Raw genomic sequence first — 14,284 nt, 5'->3', positions numbered from 1 at the left:
TAACCTGATTGAGTTTTTTTTGAAGAAGTGCTAGGAAGATTGATGAAGACAGACTGTGGACATTGTCTATATGGGCATTGAACAAGGTTCCACAGAGCAGACTGGTTAGCAAGGTTAGATAACATGGAATGCAGGGAGAACTATCTATTTGGATACAAAACAGGCTTGAAGGTAGGAGACAGTGGGTGGTGATGAAGGGTTGCTTTGTGGACTGGAAGTCTCTGAAAAGCAGTGTGCTGCAGGAATGGATATTGGGTCCTTAAATAAATGACTTGGATGTGAATATATGAGGTAGGTTTACAGAAAATACAAAATTGTAGGTGTAGTGGACAGTGAAGAAGGTTAGTTTAAAATACAACAGGATCTTGATCAGATGGGCCATTCGAGTGAGGAATGGCAGATGGAGTTCAATTTAGACAAATGTGAGCTGCTGCATTTTGGTAAGGCAAACCAGGACAGGACTTAATGTATTTAATGGTAAGTTCCTGGGGAGTGTTTCTGAAAAAAGAGTTACATTGTTCCTTGAATGTAGAGTCGCAGGTCGGCAGGTAGTGAAGGTGGTGTTTGGTATGCTTATATTTATTGGTCAATGCATTGAATACAGAAGCTGGGACGTTATATTGTGGCTGGATAGGACATTTGACAATGAGAACCTTTTTCCACGTATGAAGTCAGCTATTACAAGGGGGCATAGCTTTAAATTAAGGGAAGGTAGGCATAGGACAGATGTTAGGGGTAGATCCTTTACTCAGCGAGTCGTGAGTTCATGGAATGTGCTGCCAGTAGCAGTGGTGGACTCTCCCTTTTTATGGGCATTTAAACGGGCATTGGATAGGCAAATGGAGGATAGTGGGCTCGTGTAGGTTAGGTGGGCTTGGGTCAGCGCAACATCGAGGGTCAAAGGGCCTGTACTGCGCTGTATTTTTCTGTTCTTTGTTCTATGATAAAGCCATTTCTGGAATTCCGTTTTCAGTTCGAATTTTCCTGTTCTGAGAAGGATGTTGTGAAACTTGAAATGGTTCAGACAAGATTTACAAAGATTTGCTACAGTTGGAGGATTTGGGCTACACGGAGAGGCTAAATAGGCTGGGGTTAATTTCCCTTGAGAATCAAAGACTGAGAGGTGACATTTGGGAGATTTATAAAATCACGAGGGGCGTGGATATGGTGAACAGCTGGGGTCTTTTTCCCCCCCCAGGTTAGGTGAGTCCAAAACAAGACCATGTGGGTTTAAGTTGAGAAGGCAAAGATTTAAAAGGGATCAAAGGGGCAACGTTTTCAAGCTGAGTGTGGTGTGTGAATGGAATGAGCTGCCAGATGAAGTAGTGGAGACTGATACAATTACAACATTTAAAAGGCATCCGATTGGGTACGTGATGAGGAAGGGTTTTGAGGAATTCAGACCAATATCTGGCAAGTGGGACTCCGTTAGTTTAGGATTCCTAGTTGGCATGGGCGAATTGGTCCATTTTTTCTGAGCTGTACATCTCAGCACAGATAATTCTTGGAGCTGAGAAGGTTAAGCAGTGATTTCGACAAGGGGGAGATTTGTTTCTAGGATATTTTAGTTTGCAGAGAGAGGGGAATTGTTAACAATGTCACAATATTAGTAACTACTTGAAGTTAAATGGAAAATAATGTGAATGTGTGACCTATATTTTACTGAGGACATTCTGAGCATCTGGAACAGTCTGAACAGCGGGTGGACACAGATTCAGCAGGTGTTCTCAAACAGATTTGCAATTTTACTTCTTACGGAAAGATTGGGGGGCTGTGGGTAAATGCGAGGGGAGTTGGGACGGATTTGCAGCATCTCCAGAGGGAGAGAGTACAGCCTCAATGGGCTGAATAGCCCCCAGCCCCTGTGCTCTGTGATACTGCCCTATTCACTGTGAAGTATGAATCTCATCCCAAGGCAGAGAGAGCGAAGAGCCCACCACTCACCTCACAATGGGGGATGGCTTGATTGACGGCAGCTCCAGACCAATGGGAGGAGAGTCTGTGTGGTCCTGCAGCCAATGGGAGTGAATGAGGGGTGTGGCCAGCAAGACAACGCCTGTCCATGAGCTGTGCAGGTGCAGTGTCACTGGGTGGGGGTGGGAGAGACAGCAGAGACTGGGACAGAGGCTGCTGGACCTGAATTACAGACTCCTGGTAAATTAAAACCAAAAGAACTGCAGATGCTGTAAATCAGAAACAACAACCAGGAGGTTCTGGAGAAGCTCAGCAGGTCTGGCAGCATCTGTGACGAGAAATCAGAGTCAACGTTTCAGATCCGGTGTCCCATCCTCACAGCTGATGTTACTGTGAGAACAAATGTTGGTTTATATGCAGAAGGTCGGGTTTAGGGGAGGATGTAAGGAGTAAAGGACAGGTAGGGATAGAGTGAGAAGAGTGGTTGGATAAAGGAGTAGATAACGATCTGGCTGGGGGAGGGTGACTAGCTGTTAGTGGAGACTATTAGTCACAAACCATAGGTAGTGTGTAATGACAGGCTGTGAGAACAAGGCCTAGTGTGTGGGGTAGGGGGCTAGGATATGGGGTTGTTAAGCTATGGTTAGCCACTAACTGTCTCCGTTGTAAACTGTTCCCCACATACATCACTCCACGATTACATCAACCCCATTCGCCAAAGCTGTATCCTGTCCCCTTTTTACCCTCCTGATTTCCCTCTTCAGTATACTCCTACTGCCTTTATACTCGAAGGATGTTTTGGATTGGAATAAATACAAAATGGTACATCTTGATTTTAAAAAAAAGGCATGAGTTACACTCATTAAAAGTCAGGCCATGAGAAGTGGTATAGAATAAAGAGACCTCGGTGTTCAGATTTTTGAAGTATGTGTCACATGTAGACAGGTTTGTTAAAAAGGTGTTTAGCACATTTACCTTCATTGCTCAGACCTCAGAGGAGAGGAGTTGGGACGGGATGTTGAGGTTGTACAGGATGTTGGGGAGGCCTCTTCTGGAATACTGTGCCCAGTTCTGGTTGTGCTGTCATGGGAAGGATATTATTAAACTGGAGCGAGTTCAGAAGAGTTTTACCAATAGGTTAATGGGAATGGATGGTTTGAATTTTAAGCAGAGTCTGGATAGGCTGGGACTTCTTTCACTGGAGCGTAGGAGGCTGAGGGGTGACCTTATTAGAGATTTAGAAAATGCTGAAGACTATCAGTAATGTGAACAACAGGTGCCCTTTCCAGGAGGGGGTGCGATTCAAGACTGGGTATATACATTTTAAAGTGAGAGGAGGAAAGCTTTAAAACGACGTTTGGTATTTATTTTTTTGTTTTTGCATAGAGAATGGTTCACGTGTGGAATATACTTGCAGAGGATGTGGAAGCTGTGAATACAATTACAGTTTCAGGGTAGCACAGTGGCTCAATGGCTAGCAGGGCTGCCTCACAGCACCAGGGACACAGGTTCAATTCCTGCATTGGGTGGCTGTCCATGTGGAGTTTGGATATTCTTCCCCATGTCAGCGTGTGTTCCTCCAGGTGCTCCCATTTCTTCCCACAAGCCACAGATATACAAGGTAGGTGAACTGGCTGTGCTCAATTGCCCATCGTGTTCAGGGATGATTGGGTTTAGTGAATTAGTCAGGGGTATATGTAGAGGAAAAAGGGTAGGGGAATGGGATTCTAAAGAGGAAAAAACATTTGGACCCGTATATCGATCGGGAATGCTAGGATGGATTTGGACCAAGTGAAGGCAAATGCGATTAGTTCAGATCAAAATTATGGTCAACACGGACTGGTTGGATCACAGGGTCTGTGTCAGTGCTGTATAACTTTATGACTCTTACGCTCCTACCTCTGTAAATTCCTGTGTGCTCGGAACTCTCCCTGTCAATGCCACCTCATCCAGCCTTACAACTCTTCCATATCTCAATAATTCCTCTCCAGCCTCAAACCCCAAAAATTTCTATCATAAATATCTATCTTTGTAACATCCTCCATCCTCAGAATACTTTCCAACTTTCATGCCCTCCAGATTTATTATGCTCCCTATCTCTAATCCCCTCCCCTCTCTGAAAACTTTGCGATATGTGCCTTTCTTTATTTCCAGCCTCCAGGACACCCAATTTTTATTTCTCACTTGATGATGGCCCTTTCTGATTCCTGAGCTGAGCTTCTGAATTTCATCTTAAAACTCTCCGTCTCACTTACCTCCCAAAAACATCGACCAACCATGTGTCATCTATTCTAGTATCACCTTTTCTGACCTGATGTCCAATGGAGCCTGTCATATTCCTGTCATAAACATCTCAGCTGTATACAGAACAGAAAAATACTCTGGTGATCCATCTGTGAGAAAGGAAACTACCACCGAACTATCCTGATCTATTTTCCAGTACTTGTGGAAAAGTCTCCTCTATCATGGCATCACAAGTGCACACTAAATACATCTTAAATGTTTTTGGGATTTGTGTCTGCCACCCTCACAGACAGTGAGGTTTAGTGCAACTGTTGTTCTATAATGACATTACCCACAGGAACACAGAGCAGCTGGGTCTGTGCAAACCAGAGATCGCCCACACATTGGGAAGGATGGCAGGATCCCTGAGAGGGGGCACAGGAGATTTACCAGGATGGTTCAAGGCATGGGGGATTTTAGTTGCAGGAACATGGGTGTTAATGGTACAGATCAAGAATATCCATCTACAATAGATGGACTCTCCTTTCTAACCTCTCCCCTTGCCTGGGCTGGGTAACCTTCAGGTTAAACCCACCACCAGACATTTCTCCCTAATGAGAGAGCAGTCCTATGGTCTGGGAGGACAATGCTGCCTTTCCCTTTTACACAGTGATTCCACTGTACCCCGGGGGTGGGGAGAGGGAATGCTGAAGGTGGGGGATGGGACACTACTCAGGCACAGTGCTTTGTCCTGGAGGATGTTCACTTTCTTTAATATTGTTGGGGGCTGCACTGATGCAGGCAAGTGGAGAATGTTCCAACACAATCCTGATGTGTACCTTAGAGAGAGCAAACAGACATTGGGGAATCAGGGGTTTGGGGAAACTGAGGTTGTTCTCCTTGTAGCAGAGGAAATTGTGGCTGCACTGTGACAGAGGGGTTTACAGAAATTATACATTAGAATAATCAACCTTACACTCATCAGCTCTTCATAAACTGTTGACAAGACATATATGAAAGACTTGGGGGAGATCTATTGACAGGATGGTTTGATTGAAAGGAGAACTTTTATGCATCAAATAGGAATGAGCTGGAACACAATACTCACAACTAAATGCAAATATCCAGGTCCTGATGAATTGAGTAATTCTGTCAGAGTTTGGTGTTACAAATACTGAGGTTACCATCTGAATGTCCACCTGTAATACAAGTTTATAAAATCCGTCACTGTCAGATCAGGTTAGAGACCCGCACCATCCCCTCCTCCTGGCCCAGGATGACTGGACACATTACCCCTTGTGGAGGTCAGCAGTCAGCTCAGGGGGAAATGTATGTGGGTTTCTATCAGTTTCCATCTTGGGACTTCATGTGACTGAACAGGGCAGATCTTTGACACATGGGAGAGAATGTTCCAAGTTTTAGTGAGATGTGGAGAGCAGGATTTGCTGCTTCTTCTTTCCTTCTGTGCTGCCGCTGTGCCTCATCAATAACACATGGCGGGGGGGTGAAAGGCTCATGCAGCTTCAGGGGCAAGTTGTCACCATTCTGACCAGATAGGCAGTAAGCTCCTCCCAGTCATTCCATAGAGTATCCCGTAAAAGACAGCACCTCTGTATGCTTCCCACTGCCCAGTGTTCCCAGGAAAAGTTTAGAAGAATGATGGGGAAAATCTCCTAGGAAAGGCATAACAGTAAAGTTCCAAAAGGATTATGAACAGTTTACACAGAGGGATCCATTGGAGAATTGGGCAACAAGTTGGCAAATGGAGTATCACTTGGGAAGATGTGAAGTTGTTCATTTTGGAGGAGATAATAAAAAGAACAGAGGACTATTTAATTGGGGGAAACTGTAGAAAGCTGCACCACAAAGGGACCAAGAGGTAAATGTGCAGGAAACAAAGCAAGCTAGCACAAAGTTACACCAGGTCATCAGGAAGGGGAACGGAATATTGCTCCTGATTTCAAGGGATTTGCAGTATAAGAGTTTAAAGTATATACCGGAGAGCAACTTTATGCAGTGTGAGTGAGACCACATCTGGAGTGATGAGAGAAGTTTTGGTTCCTTTATTTAAGGTAATACATCACTTCATCGGAGGCATTCAGAGAAGGTTGACTGGGATGATCCTTGGTTTGAAGGGATTCTCTTTGAAGAAAAGGCTGAAGAAGTCGGGACTCTACTCACTCGATTTGGGAAGAATGAGAAGTGAACTCTTTCAAACATATCGGCTTCCTACGGGCGAGGGGGAGACAAGCAAAATTTTACAGATTGGAATTCCTGCTGCTTGGGATTGTGTAGATGTCTGAGCAGAAGGTCACCTTGGGGTCAGAATAGCAGAGCAATATTGTGAAGAGTGTAGTTTTGCCTCAATTCCCAGTGAGAGAGGGAGGCTCTGCAGTAAGGGAAAGGAATTTGTAATAGCAACTGAAGGCAATGGGTTGAACCATTGCAATGTTTCATTGGAGGAAATTGCAGCTAATCGCGTAGTGGGAGTGTGGCAAACAGTTTGATAACGGAATAACAGTGGAGCAATGGAGAGGGATGATGGGGAGGTAGAGCTGGACATTGTCAGTGTACATGTGAAACCTAACAGTGGTTTTGGACGATGTCACCTCCTGGCAATATGTAGGTGAGAAACTGGAGGGACCAAGGATAGATCTTTGAGTTACACCAAATACAAGGACTTCAGAAAGGAAAGGGAGAGTGGAGATGGAGAAGGATTTTCCAACAACCTTGAAGTCAAATATTAGTTAGTAGCAGAATGGGTGAGCAGGACATAACTAGAAAAGACAGACAGAACAAGGAACAATATCTGTGAATTGGTGAGGGGGAGTGATGATGATGATGAGGAGGAGGAGCCTGACTCTTCATTCTATTTCTCCATTCGTGAGATCACCCAACCCCACCCTAGTCTCAGCTCATTTACTGAAATACTTGCTCCATCCCTGTGTTATCTCCAGACTCCATTATCCAAACACACTCCTGGCCAGCCTCCCACATTCAACTTACATATAATATCAAGAATATCTTAAACTCTACTGCCCAAGTGTTTGCTTGCTCTATAACTTGTTGATCCAACAAAAGGCTCCCGTTTATAAGCAACTTCAAATTCTCACTCAATGTAATTCCTGGCTGTGAACATCCCTGTCTCCCTGCACCACACAACCTGTGAGATCTCGACAACTCATTTTCTGTCAGACTCCCAACGATGTGTTTATTCATTGCTTCACCGGATTGGCTGTTTCTACTGTTGCCAAGGCAACACGGTCTGGAATTCCTATCCTAATCCTTTCATATCTGTTTTTCTCCTTTAAGGTATTCCCGAAAAGCTGCTTATTTGGCAATTCTTTTGATCACCTGACCTAATATACCCATCTGTTGCCTAATGTCAGAAATTATCAATAATATTTCTGTGAAATTATAAAAATGATAAAAATACGAACTGTTGTTGATTTGCACATACATTTGCAACTTTTCTCTGTCGCTGAGTGAATAATCTGTAATGTCTCTTACCCAACCACATTGTGGGAGCACCTTCACCACACAAACTGCAGCTGTACAAGGAAGTCAAACATCACCCTCTCCCCAGGCAATGGGGCTTTGGCATTAATCACTGGGATCTGTGGAAGGAGAAACACAGTTGATGTTTCAGGGAGTGCTAAATGTATTACAGGGAATGAAAATGTTGCAGAATTTGATGGTCAGAAATGGAAGGGAAATGCACTCTTTTGTTGTAAAAAGGAATGATTCACTGGCAAAGTGATTGTGGAAAATTCAGTCCGTTTAGAGAGCAGCACGTTGTCAGGGGTTGGGCAACAGAGGAAAGTTAACTTACAAAAGGTGTGTGAAAGGAACAGTAAAACACCCTCTTTCCCAACACTTTAACTCCCCTTCCCGCTCCACCAAGGACATGCAGGGCCTGGGCCACCTCCACCGCCAAATCCCAGGCATCTGATGCCTGGAGGAAGAATGCCTCATCTTCTGTGTTCGGATCCTCCAACCACATGGGATCAATGTGGATTTCACCAGTTTCCTCATTTCCACTCCCCCCCCATCTTATCCCAGATCCAGCCTTCCAACTCTGCACCACGTTCTTGTCCATCTTCCATCCCACCGATTGGCTGCTGCCTGACCTGCTGTGCTTTTCCAGCATCACACTCTGACATTGAAAACACCCTGACTCTGACACTCTAAACCCTGCCCTATCACTCCCTGCCAGGCAAAGCTGTGCATGTGTCCCCCTGCAGCTTGCCCCTCACAAAGTTGGCTGCCACACACATGTCCCATGAACCACTGCCCCCAATAAAGGTGGGGGCGCTCACTCGCACCATTCACCATTTGAAGCATTTTCCCGTTTGCCACAAACACGGTCCTGGGAATTTCAGATTTGTGTTTTCCGATGTGCACTAAGTTCTGTAAAACGTCTCAGCACGTTCCATTAAAATTTCCTTCTCTTCCTGGTCAATATGTCTTTCCTTAACCCTGCCCTGCACCTTCACACATTTCCAATGCCTTGGTCACAACACACACTGTGCTGCCAGTGAAGCTGATCACGTGGTTGCTTATAGCCACGCCCCTCATTCACTCTGATTGGTTGAAGGACCGACAGGCACTGCCTGGTCTTCCAGTCCCAGCCCCATCTTCTTATAAGAGGTATAAGAGTGAGGGTTCATTCCTGTTTCTCGTGATGTCAGACATTAACAACAACTACCTGCATTTTATGGAGCCTTTCACACTGACAATTCTCCTAAAGTGTTTCACGAATGCTGGAAACATTGATTAAAGAGAACAACTTTAAGATACATATTAAAGGAGGACAGAGGGGGTTAGGAAATATATTCAAGAGGTTTTTTTTAGATTAGATTACTTACAGTGTGGAAACAGGCCCTTTGGCCCAACAAGCCCACACCAACCCTCTAAGGAGCAACCCACCCAGACCCAATCCCCTACATCTAACACTACGGGCAATTTAGCATGGCCAATTCACCTAATCTGCACACTTTTGGACTGTGGGAGGAAACCGGAGCACCCAGATGAAACCCACACTGACACGGGGAGAATGTGCAAACTCCACACAGACAGTTGCCTGAAGTGGGAATTGAATGCGGGTCTCTGGCGCTGTGATGCAACAGTGCTAACCACTGTGCTACCCATCTGCAGCTCCAATCGTGGAGTGATGCATGTGGGGAACAGATTACAACGGAGACAGTTAGTGGTTAACCACAGCTTAACAACCCCACGTCCTAGCCCCCTACCCCACACACTAGGCCTTGTTCTCACAGCCTGCCATTACACACTACCTATGGTTAGCCATTAATAGTCTCCATTAACAGCTAATCACCCTCCCCCAGCCAGATCGTTATCTACTCCTTTATCCAACCATTCTTCTCGCTCTATCCCTACCTATCCTTTACTCCTTACATCCTCCCCTAAACCCTACCTTCTGCATATAAACCAACATTTGTTCTCACAGTAACATCAGCTGTGAGGCAGGGACACCGGATCTGAAACGTTAACTCTGATTTCTCGTCACAGATGCTGCCAGACCTGCTGAGCTTCTCCAGAACCTTCTGGTGGTTGTTTCTGATTTACAGCATCTGCAGTTCTTTTGGTTTTAATTTACCGGGAGTTTGTAATTCAGGTCCGACAGCCTCTGTCCCAGTCTCTGCTGTCTCTCCCACCCCCACCCAGTGACACTGCACCTGCACAGCTCATGGACAGGTGTCGTCTTGCTGGCCACACCCCTCATTCACTCCCATTGGCTGCAGGGCCACACAGACTCTCCTCCCATTGGTCTGGAGCTGCCGTCAATCAAGCCATCCCCCATTGTGAGGTGAGTGGTGGGCTCCTCGCTCTCTCTGCCTTGGGATGAGCTTCATCATTCACAGTGAATGGGGCAGTATCACAGAGCACAGGGGCTGGGGGCTATTCAGCCCATTGAGGCTGTACGCTCTCCCTCTGGAGATGCTGCAAATCCGTCCCAACTCCCCTCGCATTTACCCACAGCCTCCCAATCTTTCCGTAAGAAGTAAAATTGCAAATCTGTTTGAGAACACCTGCTGAATCTGTGTCCACCCGCTGTTCAGACTGTTCCAGATGCTCAGAATGCACTCAGTAAAATATAGGTCACATATTCACATTATTTTCCATTTAACTTCAAGTAGTTACTAATATTGTAACATTGTTAACAATTCCCCTCTCTCTGCAAATTAAAATATCCTAGAAACAAATGTCCCCCTTGTCGAAATCACTGCTTAACCTTCTCAGATCCAAGAATTAACTGTGCTGAGATGTACAGCACAGAAACAATGGACCAATTCGCCCATGCCAACTAGGAATCCTAAACTAACGGAGTCCCACTTGTCGGATATTGGTCTGAATTCCTCAAAACCCTTCCTCATCACGTACCCAATTGGATGCCTTTTCAATGTTGTAATTGTATCAGTCTCCACTACTTCATCTGGCAGCTCATTCCATTCACACACCACACTCAGCTTGAAAACGTTGCCCCTTTGATCCCTTTTAAATCTTTGCCCTCTCAACTTAAACCCACATGGTCTTGTTTTGGACTCACCTAACCTGGGGGGAAAAAAGACCCCAGCTGTTCACCATATCCACGCCCCTCGTGATTTTATAAATCTCCCAAATGTCACCTCTCCGTCTTTGATTCTCAAGGGAAATTAACCCCAGCCTATTTAGCCTCTCTGTGTAGCCCAAATCCTCCGACTGTAGCAAATCTTTGTAAATCTTGTCTGAACCATTTCAAGTTTCACAACATCCTCCTCAGAACAGGAAAATTCGAACTGAAAACGGAATTCCTGAAATGGCTTTATCATAGAACAAAGAACAGAAAAATACAGCGCAGTCCAAGCCCTTTGACCCTCGATGTTGCGCTGACCCAAGCCCAACGAACCGACACGAGCCCACTACCCTCCATTTGCCTATCCAATGCCCCTTTAAATGCCCATAAAAAGGGAGAGTCCACCACTGTTACTGGCAGGGCATTCCATGAACTCACGACTCGCTAAGTAAAGAATCTACCCCTAACATCTGTCCTATACCTCCCTCCCCTTAATTTAAAGCTATGCCCCCTCGTAATAGCGGACTCCATACGTGGAAAAAGGTTCTCATTGTCAAATGTCCTATCCAGCCACAATATAACGTCCCAGCTTCTGTATTCAATGCATTGACCAATAAATATAAGCATACCAAACACCACCTTCACTACCTGCCGACCTGCGACTCTACATTCAAGGAACAATGTAACTCTTTTTTTCAGCAACACTCCCCAGGAACTTACCATTAAATACATTAAGTCCTGTTCTGATTTGCCTTACCAAAATGCAGCAGCTCACATTTGTCTAAATTGAACTCCATCTGCCATTCCTCACTCGAATGGCCCATCTGATCAAGATCCTGTTGTATTTTAAACTAACCTTCTTCACTGTCCACTACACCTACAATTTTGTATTTTCTGTAAACCTACCTCATATATTCACATCCAAGTCATTTATTTAAGGACCCAATATCCATTCCTGCAGCACACTGCTTTTCAGAGACTTCCAGTCCACAAAGCAACCCTTCATCACCAACTGTCCCCTACCTTCAGGCCTGTTTTGTATCCAAATAGATAGTTCTCCCTGCATTCCATGTTATCTAACCTTGCTAACCAGTCTGCTCTGTGGAACCTTGTTCAATGCCCATATAGACAATGTCCACAGTCTGTCTTCATCAATCTTCCTAGCACTTCTTCAAAAAAACCTCAATCAGGTTAGAGCGACAATTTCCCACGCACAAAGCCGTGCTGACTCTCTAATCATTCCTTATCTTTCCAAATACATGTAAATCCTGTCCCTCAGAATCCCTTCCAACAACTTGCCTGCCACTGACTTCAGGCTCACTGTTCTCGTGTTCCTTGGCCTTTTGTTACCACCTTTATTTAAAAAAAAAGAATGGCACCCGTCTTCCAGCACCTCACCTGTCACGAACGATAATACCAATATGTCAGGGAGGGGCCCAGCAATCACTTCCCGAGCTTCCCACAAATTTCGGGAATACACCTGATCAGGTCCCAAGGCTTTATCCACCTTGATGCAATTTAAGACATCCTGAAACTCCTCCTCTGTAACAGACACTTTTCAAGTTCTCACTATTCATTTCTCCAAACTCTCTAGCTTCCACATCCTTCTCCAGTGAAAAAAAAGACATGGAATATTAGAGGTGTGAGGTAGGAGCGAAGGTCTTCTGGGAAGGTGAGTCTAACTCAGTAGCTGAGAGAGTAGCTCAGACTGAGCTGTCTCAGTCCTCAAGGACAGAACTGTTCAAATGGGGTTTGCAGCAGGTGGTGAGGGAACAAGGTACTACATCTTATCGTTATGAATCTACCAGCTGCAAATGCATCTGTCCATCACAGTGTCGGTAAGAGCGACCATTCCACAGTCCTTTTGGAGGCAAAGCCTCGCCATAAAGTTGAGAAAAACCTCCTTTGTGTTGAGTGCTACAATCACCGTGTTAAATGGGACAGATGTAGGAACTCACACTGGATCTCTCTGAGGCACTGTGGGATAACAACAGCAGCAGAACTGTACTCCAGCACAATCTGTAATCTCATGGGTTTGTACATCCTGCACTTACCCATCACAATGGACAGGAAAGGAGGGCATGCCATGAGCAGCACCAGGCATACCTAAAAATGAAGTGCCAACGTGGTGAAGCTACCAAGCAGGACTATCTGCATAATCAAACAGCATCAGGAGCAAGCAACAGAGCTAAGTGATCCTACATCCAATGCAGTGGGTCAGGGCTCTGCAGTTCTGCCACACCCAGTTGTGAATGGTAATGGACAATTAAACAACTAGTTGCAGGAAGCACTACAGATATCCCCACCCTTACTGATGGAGGGGTTTCAAACATCCATGCAAAAGATAAGATGACAGCATTCTCCATCAGTTCCTAACATCACAAATGTGAGCTTTAAGCCAGTTCGATTTAGTTTGAATAATATCAACAAAATGGTTAAGTAGTGTAAAGGCTTTGTGTCCTGCTAACATTCTGGCAATAATACTGATAGCTTGTGCTCCAGAACTTGCCACCCACCAAGCCACGTACTGCTCAAGCACTGGAATCTACTGACAATGTGGAACATTGCCCAGGGATGTTGAAATAAAAACACAGGGCAAATCCAATCCAGGCAATTTCCCTCCATCAGTTCAACTCGATCAGCAGTAAAATGATGGAAGTAGTCATTAGCAGGACGACCAAGCAGCAGCTGCTCAGCAACAGCCAGCTGAGTTACACTCATTTTAGGCTCCACCAGGGACACTCAGCTCCCAATTGTATTACCGCCTGATTCACAACCTGACAACCAGCTGAATCCCAGAGGTGAGGTGAGGGTGACAGCCCAGTCCCACTCCAACACCACTATATCTAGCTGATTCCACCTTTATCTCAGCTCATATACTGAAACTCTCATCCATCGTGTGTTATCTCCAGACCTAATTATCCAAACACACTCCTAGCCAGCCTCCCAAATTCAACCTCTCTGTAATCTCAAGAAAAATTGAAAACTGTCACCCATGTGCTCACTTCTCCCAAAATATGTTGATCCATCAAAAGGCTCCTATTCATAAACAGCAACAATTTAGAAAACTTATTCTTCATATAATTCCTGGCTGTGATCATCCCTAGCTCCCTTCACCACACATCCTTTGAGACCTCGACAACCCATTTTCTTTGAGACTCCCAATGATTTGTTAATTCATTACTTCATCTGTGTGGCAGATTCTACAGTTGCTAAAGCAACATGTTCTGGAATTTGCAGACAAAACCTCACAGGTCTGTTTTCCACTTTTAAGACATCCATCAAAACCTACTTTTTGGCAATGCTTTTGATCACCTGACCAAATATCTCCATCTCTGGCCTCATATCCAAAGTCCTCAATAATATTTTTGTGAAAGCAAGATAATAAAACTACAAACTGTTCTTGATTTGGACATTATCTTCAAATCATCACTGTTGCTGTAATGAATAATCTGTAATGTCTCTTACCCAACCACATTGTGGGAGCACCTTCACCCCACAAACTGCAGCTGTACAAGAAAGTCAAACATCACCCTCTCCCCAGGCAACAGGGCTTTGGCATTAATCACT

General features: G+C 44.9%; 1 long non-coding RNA gene across 1 annotated transcript; it reads right to left on the bottom strand.

Moving 5' to 3' along the window:
* Positions 1-2,922: 2,922 nt before the first annotated feature.
* On the bottom strand, positions 2,923-14,284 carry LOC132813698 (uncharacterized). The gene is made up of 4 exons (XR_009644137.1): positions 14,183-14,284; positions 7,648-7,754; positions 5,246-5,336; positions 2,923-2,994 (listed from the first exon to the last, which is right to left on the bottom strand). It is a non-coding gene; the product is annotated as an uncharacterized LOC132813698 (long non-coding RNA).

The sequence above is a fragment of the Hemiscyllium ocellatum genome, unplaced genomic scaffold (assembly GCF_020745735.1).
Source record: "Hemiscyllium ocellatum isolate sHemOce1 unplaced genomic scaffold, sHemOce1.pat.X.cur. scaffold_439_pat_ctg1, whole genome shotgun sequence".
In the NCBI taxonomy this organism is placed as follows: domain Eukaryota; kingdom Metazoa; phylum Chordata; class Chondrichthyes; order Orectolobiformes; family Hemiscylliidae; genus Hemiscyllium; species Hemiscyllium ocellatum.
This window is presented reverse-complemented; position numbering and strand designations above follow the sequence as displayed.